Source organism: Montipora foliosa, chromosome 4, assembly GCF_036669935.1.
Source record: "Montipora foliosa isolate CH-2021 chromosome 4, ASM3666993v2, whole genome shotgun sequence".
NCBI classification, from domain to species: Eukaryota; Metazoa; Cnidaria; class Anthozoa; order Scleractinia; family Acroporidae; genus Montipora; species Montipora foliosa.
In genome coordinates, this window is record NC_090872.1 from 13,769,824 (window position 1) to 13,782,323 (window position 12,500).

Sequence of the window (12,500 nt, forward strand, 5' to 3'; positions counted from 1 at the left end):
TTGATTAATTTCACGTATTCTGACCGCGTCGGTATAAAATCCTAAGTAAAGCAAGGCTTTCTGTTACGGTAGATAAGGTTTTGCCTAGGTCAAAACAGAGACTCGATCTGCGGCCAGAAACCGGACAAATACACAAATAGTTTCCAGTACTGTATACTGTTGCAAAATTATGGGTACCGTGATTGCCACCGAAAATAAATACTTTTTCTTGGGCGGTCTAGAGTTTTTCGGCGTTTCAATCCAAATACCTACATAGAGCCGCCAGAAAATCACAATAAATGATTTTCCTTACACCCAGAATAGACCCTTCCACGGTTTTTTTACCGCCATCTTGTATGGGGGAAACACGTAACAGTGAATGTAATGGGATTTTGGCCGACTTTGAACCGCTGTAGCGCCGCTAAAAAGAGACAGATTTCCAACTTTTGCCGTTACTTTTAATAGTTTAAATTATATCGTTCATTTAACAGAAAATAAGGCCTTCGAGGAAGGCATCACGTCTGTAAATAGGGAGTTTAAGCAAATCACTACGGATGGTGCTACTACGGCTGCCGTGACTGAAAAGGTCTGGGGAGACTACGTCTCGGTGGTCTGCTAAATTTTAAGTTTAGCAAAGCAAAATACAAGGAAACATGGGCTAAAGGTGTTTAAAATCTCTTTTACTTAGTTTCTTACCTTCAAATGGCTTCGCTGAAAGGACGATGGCCGTTGTTCGCCATGCTAGGACGAACAGATTATTTCTGAGCAAAAGCAAATGCTATACACCTTGTACAATAACAACAATTTGATGGATGAAATATACAATTTCAGAGACAAATATCTCAAAGAATATCGAGTGAAAAAGACACATGTATCTATACTCAAAGAAGCAAAATAGCATCGTATAGTATCCAGATATAAATCATCTTCGCTAAATCCTCAAAGCAAACTTAACCGAAGAGAAACAACCGCGTGCTGAACTGACACTTCGCCATTCCAACACCTTTGCCAAAACTTATCGTAAGTTTATAATACGGATTTACAAGCTTATGAGAGGCAACCTTGACACAATCCTTGACTTAAATTGACTTTAAAGGATATAGTATCCAACAGAATTCTTAAAATGCCGAGATGTCCGTTGAAAAGGGCCAGAGAAGCGAAATAAACCCGACGTAGTAGCTACTACGGCAAAACATCGCGACTCACGTAGTCAGATTTCACACTACGGCTGGATGCAACCGACGTACATGCGCAGTGTTTCATTTTGGGAGAAATTTACTTCCGGCAGCCGTACTAGCGCCAGCCGTAGCGATTTGCTTAAAGTCCCTAATGAGAATAATAAATCTTCTCATGTTGCTTCTAATTTCGCGGCAATTTGCCGTGATTTTAGAAGGGTTTGACTGGAATCTTAAAAAAACTCGTTTATGGTTGTTGTAGCCTGAAGCTGTTCTTTATATTCCATGAAAATAATCTCAGTATAAATGTCTTTTAAAAGACACTATCACTGTGGAAATCTGTCTCTCATTAGCGGCGCTACAGCGGTTCAAAGTCGGCCAAAATCCCATGCATTTACGGTAAATTTTGCCGTGTTTGCCCCCCGATCCAGATGGCGCCGAAAACCGTGGAAGGGTCTATTGGCTAGCTTTAAGGTAATGTTTTCCTTCTCAATGCACGCCTCGCAGCTTCACATATTTTGTAAAACTCGCTAAAAAACGAAGGAGGCCTGAAAATATTTGCAATTCCATGTTGACACACACCACGTTTCCATTTGAAGCGTACAGCAGCCGACATCATTGGAGAGTTTTCTGGACATCATTGCCTATTTCGTTAGACATATTATAACCGAACTCTCGACCCCGTAAATTTATATTGCAGTACATTTTTTCTGCAACGAATGCACTCGTAAGCAATGTTTGGACAGTTTAGGTTCTTTTTGGCCAGATAAGACTTAATGTAATTTGAGATTTTCGGCAAAAAATCTCCAACAGCGATTGAGTTATAACCAGAAACCCATAAGGGTTGAAACGTGTAACGCGCGTTCACAGCTTCCGAATATTCAGTGCGAACTGATCGGTTGAATGTTTCAGTGCTAAGTACAATATTTGGAAACCCCTCGCTCTTGTTGTTCCAAATATGGTACTTAGTAAATTGAATATTCAGAAGCTTGTTTCTCAGCACACAAGCGGCCGTTACACGTTTCAACCCTTATGGGTTTCTGGTTATAACAAGATGAATTGTCTTGTTCGTGGCCAGCGGCGGTTGCTCAATTTTAAAGTTAAAAACTGAATTCATCATGACGACCCATTACAGTGGCAACTCTCCAAACTAAATTAATACCTTTCGAGGCTTTTTGTGTGAAATGGATGTCCAGTCGTGAGCTGCCTTGTTTTACTGTTAAATTGCAGTCGAGTAAGCGAATTACTGCGCTTTAGCTTGACTTTTTTTAATTAGTAACTTTTGCTGTTGTTCTAAACTGAAGAGAGAGGGTGTAAAAATTATCAGTCAAATGGAAAATGAAAATGCTGTGAAAGAGATAACTGTGCGTGTAATTATAGTTTTAGTTGTTGATTAGAATTGTTGGTTATTGTTTGCAACTCGCTTGTTTGTTTACTGCTGCTGCTTTGTTTTACTGTTAAATTGCAGTCGAGTAAGCGAATTACTGCGCTTTAGCTTGACTTTTTTTAATTAGTAATTTTTGCTGTTGTTCTAAACTGAAGAGAGAGAGTGTAAAAATTATCAGTCAAATGGAAAATGAAAATGCTGTGAAAGAGATAACTGTGCGTGTAATTATAGTTTTAGTTGTTGATTAGAATTGTTGGTTATTGTTTGCAACTCGCTTGTTTGTTTACTGCTGCTGCTTTGTTTTACTGTTAAATTGCAGTCGAGTAAGCGAATTACTGCGCTTTAGCTGGACTTTTTGCAATTATTAATTTTTGCTGTTGTTCTAAACTGAGAGAGAGGGTGTAAAAATTATCAGTCAAATGGAAAATGAAAATGCTGTGAAAGAGATTTTAGATTTAGTTGTTTGCAAAGCTTGTTTGTTTACTGCTGTCAGCTCACAGGTGTCTGCATGATCACTATGAACTGTATACACTAATGACGATTAATTTTGTACTTTATGCACAAGCATAATTATTTCCATACATACTATATTGCTTTCTGGGGTTAGAAAAGAGAGCTCCGCTTTTACGCTTGGCTAAATCTATATATTACTGTACCACACAACTTTCAATTAAATTAAGGACATCGTTGTAAAGAACTTTTCAGGCTCTGTCCCGATATTAGACGTCTCCACAAAAAAATAAAATAAATAAAATAGTGTCTATGCAAAACACCAAAGATAGAAGCGTTCCTCGCAGTTATCTAGATAATTTAAGCAATTGTCTTTTTTATAGACACCTGAAAAATTCAGGCGGTGGCTCCATGCAACAGGATTCGAAGCCATGACCTCTGCGATTCCGGTGCAATTCTTTACCAACTGGGTGGGCTATGTTCAAATGCAACACGCGAGGTGCAGCTGGGTTCAATTAGGAAGTGGCTAATCAGAAAATAAAATTAAAATATGTTGACAGGAAAGGCAAATGATAGTCTATGTATTAATTTAAGTTACTATAACTTAAAGGACTACGTGGTCTCTTTTTCAGCAAAATATACCAAAGACAAAATAGGGAACGAAATTTTCAAGCCGTGTTGTAACTGTGGAGGAGTGGCCAAATTATTAAACTGCTCAGTTTGTTGACTCAGTATTGGCAAGGAAGCCACAATGCTGAGTACGTTTGTCTGATGAAGATACAAACGTAAAACTTACTAGTTGTCTTCATTACATTTACCGGAACTAATCGGAGTTATGAAAAGTAAAATGTCAAAGCCTTTTGCGATAACCTGTATAACACCGACTGCCATTGTTTAAGTCTATATGCAGCGTTTATTTGTTTGCCTTTGATGCTTGCTGTAATATGTGTATTTGCAAAGTGTTAAAAGTCCCAATCTAATAACGAATCGTTAACTTGAAATTATGAGTTAACATTCCAACTAAGAGAATTCAATCAATATACACTTTTAGAATATTACATTAAAATATATACACCTTGCAGTCTTTCGACTGAATTACGTGCAATAAAATACATTTCTGTAATAAATTTATCTATAAGTAAAACAATTAAGTGTATTACTGATATAAAAACGATAAAACTATTAAAGGAGAAAATCCGCCTACATTTGAAAAATTGGAAATACACTAATTCAAAGAAGATGACTAATAATAAAAGACTTCTTGTAACGATCTGTTTTGCAAATAGAGGATATTACATGGCCGCGCGGGGATACGAATTTTATCTTCGAGTGCTGCAATTATCTCTCACGAGTGAGCGAAGCGAACGAGTGAGAGATACTTTTAGCACGAGAAGATAAAATTCGTATCCCCAAGCGGTCATGTAATGTTCTGTTTATTATATAGATATTGATGAAATGTCTAGATTTAAAACAACTTGTTTTATTCAGTTTCGAAATGATGAAAAAGTGGTCACCAACTGCTAAAAGACGCATGCTGTGTAACATGAAACAAGATATGAAAGTTATGAAAAACAAATCATTATAATGTCAAATTTTGCAATAAAAATGTTAATGTGCTAGAGAAGAATTATCTTAAAGCACGAAAGTATCTTACAATGAAGAGAAAGCTCGCGTTTTATTGGCTAATCGTGTTGGTTACCATGACAACACCTATATCCTCACATGTGAAAGATAAAAATGATATGTTCACCGCGTGCAGTGAAGATATCATTTTTAAGTAAAAGGAGAAATCCTGGTATTTCATCAATATCTATATAATACATTGGAATATCAAATGTTCTATTATTCCTCAATTTTCTACATTTAGACCTTGGTGGAAGCAGACTAGCTAATTTATGATCATTGTTATTTGAGATCTCATTCATGTTCCTTCTTCATGATTTCGATGTATGCTATTTGTTTATTCTTTGTTCTTTGTTTGAAAATTATAATCATGGTGATATGCCGCACATTTACGGTATATTTTAATGAGACCATAATGGAACATGGGCAAATTACTTAATTTCCATTGGATAAGTTGAGCCAGAGAGACGGTATCTAATTTTTATTAAATTTTTAGTAAACAGTAAATTTGAAAATTTGGCCTCAATGTGCACTAAGAAAGTACGCTAGATGTTAAAACTCACACGAAACTCAGTAAATTAATAAAAATTAACTCGTCTTACAAGTAGCAAGATACCTTTCGACATTGCAGAGATTTGCGTCGCGTTTACGACGGAGGAAGGACGAAAAGCTTAAGCTTAGCGGCAGTCTGCACCTGTTATCATAAAATGAGCATGAAAATTATGATATCTTATGCTAGCATATCTCTCTGTTTTGAGACTTTGATGAATACCTGTAATTATTATTCAACACATTGTGACAATGTCCAAATATGATCATTGCGCCCTCAATATTCGTCGTGCGTACTCAACAGATATCCTGCGATATACGTAATTTTTGTGACGCGGAGAAAAATGGTAGTTTTTCCAGCTTTTTTTCCCAATAAACGTACAGAATTGTGCTGTGTAATCAATGCGTTGAATAATAAGACAATTATCCTGCTCAATCTTGCGGAATATCGCCTGATTTTAGCCAACTCGGCCTACGGCCTCTTCGGCTAAGTATGAGGCGATATTCCACGCGATTTCGCAGGATAACTGCTAAATAAAAGGGGAGAAATGAGCTAGAGAAACCCCTTGACTCCCATGATTGATCATAAGTATGTAAATTCTGCCCTCAACTTCAATGCATTGTCAGGTAGACATGTATTAAGAATGAACGTTGCTATGATCAGCTTAAGGATGTGATCCTGATGTAACACCAAATTCTCATGACCGTCCAACGAAGAAATCTAGGACAGTAGTTAGGAGAATGGGAGTTCAAGGGTTAAATATGATTCTTTGATACTTTTTTGGAAATTGGAAATTTCAGCCTGAGCGGTTGACGTTTTCGTTAAACGCGATGTCAGATCTTTTTATTATTCTCCCAAACCGTCTCTCCTCAATGGAATCCCTCGTCTGTCAGACAAACTTTACCTACTAGGGTAAAGTCAGTGGAATATGTTTCCGGCGTAACCAGGCTGAAGCAGTATTCAACTGGTTGGAAATGCAGTTAAAAGCAGTAAAAGCAGCCGAGACAAACCAATTTTCAAATGAATCGTTAACGTGGCTGAGCCTAACTTATTTCCAAGGAGCTTTTCGTATTCTAATTTCATTACGAAAATGATTTGATTTTGGGTTCATCCTCCTCCAACTGAGCCGACCGCAGAGCGATTAATCCAAGTTACAAATAAACTCGTTTTCGCCCAAAGCTCCGTTTTCCGGCCTTATTTCCACATTTCAGGTTGTTCCCAAACAGGTAATTGGTTTTTTTTCATGATTTATCGCAACATTAATTACTTGGAAATTAATGCCAAGTGTCTCACTGCAATTACTTCTTTCCATCAATAACCAACATAGTCATCTTTTACTGACAACCCCTCCAAAAAGAGGTTACACTTGAGACAAAATAATGCTTCTATAAGAAAAAAAGGAAGGATGTCTTGTTAGGCCTTAGTCAAACGAACGGCTTTTTTTATTGCAAATGAAATACAATCTCCTTTTGGCAATTCATTTGCTTGTGTTCACAATTTTAACAACACATTGTCTAAGAAACCCATTAGTTCGAATGTCACTTTTCGTGACTAGAGCTGACGCCACTGTGATATGAACTTGAGCCATATATTTGTTTTGTATGTCGCAAAAACATGATTGATTAAGGTTAGTATTTGTACAAACGGTTTAAAATTAAACCTTTTAAATTAAGTTGAACTATCGCCGAAAGTGAAGTTCGCATGAAAACATGAAAAAAGGGGTGAGTTTTTAGAGAAAACAAAATTCAATACATTCAAGAGAGACGGCGGACAAATCGACCTTTGCGAACTCCTCCTTGATAAATTAAGAAATTTTCGTGTAAGAAAGAAAGAGGGCCGTCCTTTGGACAGTTTAAAAGATAATCAGCAAGCTTTTGAGTTAGGCAGAGGACGAAGAAAATAACTGAGTAAGGGTAGAGTAACGGCAGGCCGTAGCTGCAGAAAAAACGGATCACGCTGAAAGTCGTCACCAGCAAAATCACATTACGGACCATTCCCGGGAAACTGGCAGCAACCATCAATTTGTGTACTTGTGTCTTTTGCCCATCTTCATTCCCGATAATCGACAGTTTTTAGATACGAGGAAGATATGCAAGCGTCTTCCTTAACTGCGAAGGAAGTTACTTCTCACTTGTTTACCGGTGGTTGGCAAATAATGCCGAAGTAAATGTCATGTTGTTTGATTATCAATATTGCCCTCTTATGTTTCTTTAATAGTTAACCACGTGATACCCCGTTAAAAAAAGCGGCGAAACAACTTACGAGGACGATATTTTCACTCTCGTCGTGATCAGTAACATTGGATCCTCCTGGCTTAACTTGTCAAAGTAATAAGGTAAGGAGTCTCCGCAAGAGGTGCGTTTGTGCTCTCGATACTTAACCGTCAGGTGATTTTACTACCTTACCCTGGAAATTCCCGAAAAGATTTAGTGAACCTTTGCTTCAAACGTTTGAATAAAGGGTTTCAAGACGTTTTTAAAGAGACGGTGTTGCTGCCTCGGTGGCAAGTTAAGTGTCAGATACAGTCACTTTTAATTTCAACGCGGATCATTTTTTTTTTCCTTTTCTTTCTCATCAATGGCATTACAGCGTGGATCTGACTCAATTTAAGATTGAGTTTCCTTTCCGTACTACGCTCAATTTGATACTTGTGACTTTTTAGCTTGAAGAGAAACATAAATCCTCACAATCCTGATGTAAATGGACTTACAATCAGAGAACAATTTCGACAGATCCATAATATCAATTACTACCAAGTTACCAGATGTTTGAGTGAGAACCATCTGCTGCGCAAGGCAAAATTGGAACATTCCACGAGGAAGCAGCGGCGGGTCGAATCAGACCGCAACAGGCCTTCCTTTTTTTCCGTAGTTTGTCAAAGGATTGTCGGTCCACAATATCTTTTTGTTGCAACGCCTGAATTTTGGCAGCAATTTCAATCAAGTAAACTTTAAAAAAAGACAAGGGTTTCGGTTAATTTCGTTTAACAACGACAACGTCGATGAAAAACGTGCGAGAGCTTTCATTTCATCATTTGCTCAAAGTTTAATTATAATTTTAGACTCCAGATTTAATGGCTATCATCTAACATGATGTATTGTTGAAGTCTAAACATTTGAATGAAATGATGATAACATTGAACTCCTTTTATTACATCCATTTTGGCATCCGCACGATATTTTGGAAAACACTCCAAAAGAATGCAGGGGGTAGAAAAGTCAACATTTCATTATACATATTGGCGGCTTCCGAGCAGTTTGATTAGTCAAAGGTAGAAAAACATATTGCTCAACACGCTGCGGTCGACCTTCCCCGAGATAAAATTCAATTAAAGAAAAACTGCAATAGGTGCTGTCGATGAAATGTTTGCATTGATGAAGTATTAATCGTAAATTAATTAATGTTATGCTAACACAAAATGCACCATTAAATTTTACTAATTTATTTTTATCAAGCCCAACTATCACATAAAGAGTTCTGTAACGACTCCTTAATATTGTTTTGTATGATTTTATGCTTAGCTGAATCGTTGTCAGTACCAGCTGTCCCCTGGGTGTGAAACTATAGAACTAGATATGTAAGGAAGAAGAAAGCAAGTTGCTACTTCTTAAAGGCGAATCTGCTTAAAACTAGCAAGATTTATTCATTGGCTAATTCCAGAATTCTACGTTATAACTAGGCTGAACTCGATATCATTCTGAAGAAGTTTAACGTGAGTTTCACAAATCAAACAAACAACGTTCTTATCTCCAAGATGTGTCGATCTTAAATGTCCTTGTGTATGCTCATAGTCATTATGAAGCTTCAATTATTTGCTTTAATTCAAGTCGGCGCTATATATAATTGCTTAAGGGCGGTTAGTTTGCCTCGAAAGTCAGCACTACGTACATTAATTATGGACTTTGTATGATTCGTACTGGCGAAGCAAGTATACTCAAAGATAACGTATGCAAGCTCATAATTACTTTTTGTTATCTCAGAAAACGCTTCTGCGTATTTTTTATTGTACACATGCTTGCGACGATAGCGAGAACTGTTTGGCTCCTGCAGCCACATCGGTTATTACGTGGAATGCCGAAGGCATACCACGTCTTAAAACCGGGCTGGTATCATTATTTTTTTTGTTGGTAGTCACAAATGTGCATACCCCACGGATATTGAATTAAGCACCGATCGGGTGAATTTACCTTTATACCCTTCAGTATATTCGAACATCCCTGCCCCAATTAGAAACCATACACTCTCCCTGTGTTTCGCGATCATGTGCGCGCGTTAGGCCACTCGGCCACCGCGACACAGTTCTGCTGCAGCGAGGAAAGCAAGTATTTATTGTGGAATCTTTCCGCCGGCCATGATTGACACAGTATTAAAATAATCAATAAAGTGGACAGATGTTTTTTCTTTGAGAAAGACAAGCTTTAAAGGTAAGAAGAATTTTCTACGTAATATACAGATCTTGCTTCGTACTTATACTTGTGTGTTCCGCTGTGAACATTACGGTATTTTGCACAGAACGAATACTTCATTAGGAGTATTTTGCACGAATACTCCAATATTTCTTGGGAACCGGTTCGTTCAGCCGTTTTGACGTAGAAAGAAAAAAAGAAAATAGCTTTCAACGGCCAAACAAAATAAAAAATGAAATCAAGTTTTAAAAAAATCGAATTACTGATGTCCGTCGCGGGGACTTCGCAGCGGTCCCCCATCCAAGTACTAACCTCATTCGGAGAAGCTTAACTTCAGCTGACACCTGGGCTAACATCAACGATTGAGATCTTTGTGTTAAATTCGCACATATATCTTGTCGAGCTTTATTAAAACTTGAAAGAAAAAAAGTAAACGAACAAAAACCCGGTGTCTTGCCGTCATTTTGTCACAGATGCATCCTTTGTTTCGTGAGTTGTCAGTATTAAACACGCAAGGTAACTTGATCACAGGCGGCCGCTAAAATCGATGTCACTTTCGATTTTGTGATTTTACTTGTACGACCAAAAGTACGATAGAAAAATTGAACTCAGATTGAACGTACAAAAATCTCCCGAAATATTTTTCGCTGATGGTAACTTGTATTATATTCGTGGCACAAAATTTATGATGTCTTCATCTCACAAATTGTCTTATTCTCGATCGACACTTCCTAAAAGTTCATTCTGCTCTCCTTAAAAACTACATATCAATATTTACTTACTTTTCCGTTAATATTTGTTTTGCATACATGTAAGGCAGGCTAACAAAATCTGTGCCTTGCTTTGTTCGCATTTTTGGGCATTAAAATAGAATTTTTGGTCGTATGTTCGTGACAGCAAGTTGCATCTTTTGATGTCTCCCATCCAGTTACTAACCCCCCCGGAAAGGGCTTAATTTCAATGCAAATTGGTCTTGGAAAGTTGTCAGAAGCTTAGAGTACACGCTGAAGGTTGTAATGAAAAAGAAGTTGTAAACGATCAACTTGTCAGCCTTGAAGCTAAATGTTTCTCGATTTGCTTTTCTTTTCTTCCATCGCTCTGGGTCCACATGTCTTCTCAGGGGATATCTAGCAAAGATATCTACCATGACACTGTAATGATTTACGATACCAAACAATATCGTGTACCACATATTACGAAAGGACAACTTCAATCTACTGAAGAGACAAACTCAACGCAGTTGTTTGTTTTAAACAACCGAAACTGTTCTGTGTTCGCCCCTCAAGGCACTGAGAAAAGTACCGTACGTAGTACATGGGCACTTGACCGTAGCCATTGGCCGAGAAACTAATCTTGGCCGAAAAGCGATCAGGACATGGGAAAACTTGTGGGGATTTGGGATTTTTAGCTGGGGGGGGGGGGGGTGGGGGAAACTGAGGGGATACGTGAAATTTTTTAAAGTAGGAGCGCATTGCGTACGTGTGGTAGTGCAGTAACTAGAGAGTGTTTTCTCGAGAATCGATCACTAGGGTTTTTTGTTTTCGTGTTTGATAGTTTTTTGTTCAGCTTGAGTGTAGAATCGTGACGAACTTTTGTAGTTTGTGAGAACTATTTACTACTTGTAGCTTTTGTTGAGTTTTGAATCGATAATCGAAAGAATTTTTGGCGATTTCAACCCAGACTGGACTACTGGATTTAAGCTTTTTTCTTGACGAGATTTCAAGTTATTGTGAAACGTTTGGTACCAAGTTACTCTAATACTGAAATCAAGATTATGGAATTGTAAAACTAGAACTTTGGACTGGACTATAGAACGCGCAATTACGGAATTTTACATTTTTGAGCATTCTGAGAAATGGAGTACACATGTTGTCTTTTTGTCTTCGCCACGACAGATTTAAACAGTTTGCAAGAAACTAAACCAGGATTACGGGACCGGAATTCGAATACATGGCCCGGTTGTTCGAAAGCCGATTACCTTAATCCAGGATTAGCGAAACTTTTTGGTGAAAGTTTCCTTTGCTTATTGACTTCTTCTAATGGAAAGGTTCACGGAATATGAGCCTTGAACAGCATTTGGGAGTAGAGAATAAAATTTGTTTGTTGATTTTTAACCTGAGATTAGCATTAATCGGCTTTTGAACAACTGGCCCAGGATGATAAGTTGCTGAACTGTGATCTGTAATAAGTTTTTCGGATGATTTAAGGCTGATCTTGTAATTTTTGGATGAACGGAGTTAAGGAAGGAAGTAAAACTGTAGGATTTAGATAAAATCTCATTCCAAAAAATAAATAAATGAAAGATCCCGTATCCCGATAACCCGCTAATAGGGCTTCCTTGTTTGCATTTGCAAATTTAGTAACATTAAATAATGAGTTTTTACAACAGACAACTTCAAGTTATATTACAGATGTATCTTTCTGGTAATCTCTCGCCATTTCCCGAAGTTTACCCGTACTTGAAGTTCACTGTAAGTGGACAATTTGTGTTAACTGTTTGCGCATTCCACGGATACGCCTTTGGAGGCGTCTTGTTTCTGATAACAAATGGGTCTTTTATAGCTCAGTCATAAAGCATCCGAACTAGTAATCAGAAGGTCGCAGGTTCGACTCGTGCAAAGAAACTCTTGGATTTTTTCCGAATATCCCCCAGTCAACATCAAAAAAATTAATCTCTTCATTTAATTTGATTTTCACAGCAGCTGACATGTAACTCATCACTTTCAATACAAAGATATTGTTGATTTGTTGTGGTTGGTCGCCTTGAGAGGAAGTAAATGACTTCCAAATTGATAAGTAAAAGGAAAACGATTGAGAAAAGCTAAAGGAAAAACAGAGATCAAAAATAAAATCCTTGTCATTTTAAACCGTGACAATGATGATTCCGTTTCTTCCACAGAACAATCCAGCTGGAAAGAAGTTGAAGAACA

At 37.6% G+C, this 12,500-nt stretch overlaps 1 protein-coding gene across 11 annotated transcripts in view; it reads left to right on the forward strand.

The window, feature by feature from the left end:
• LOC137999942 (neuropeptide Y receptor type 1-like) overlaps positions 1-12,500 on the forward strand; it is a 35,144-nt gene that overhangs the window by 18,804 nt on the left and 3,840 nt on the right. For 6 of the 11 annotated variants that reach the window (XM_068845976.1, XM_068845977.1, XM_068845978.1 and 3 more), the window contains 2 exons: positions 7,382-7,499; positions 12,470-12,500. The exon at positions 12,470-12,500 is cut by the window's right edge and continues 3,840 nt beyond it. The gene's annotated coding sequence lies outside the window, so the exon portion shown is untranslated. The remainder of the gene's footprint in view (positions 1-7,381; positions 7,500-12,469) is intronic. The other 5 variants (XM_068845975.1, XM_068845983.1, XM_068845986.1 and 2 more) reach the window with 1 other exon arrangement.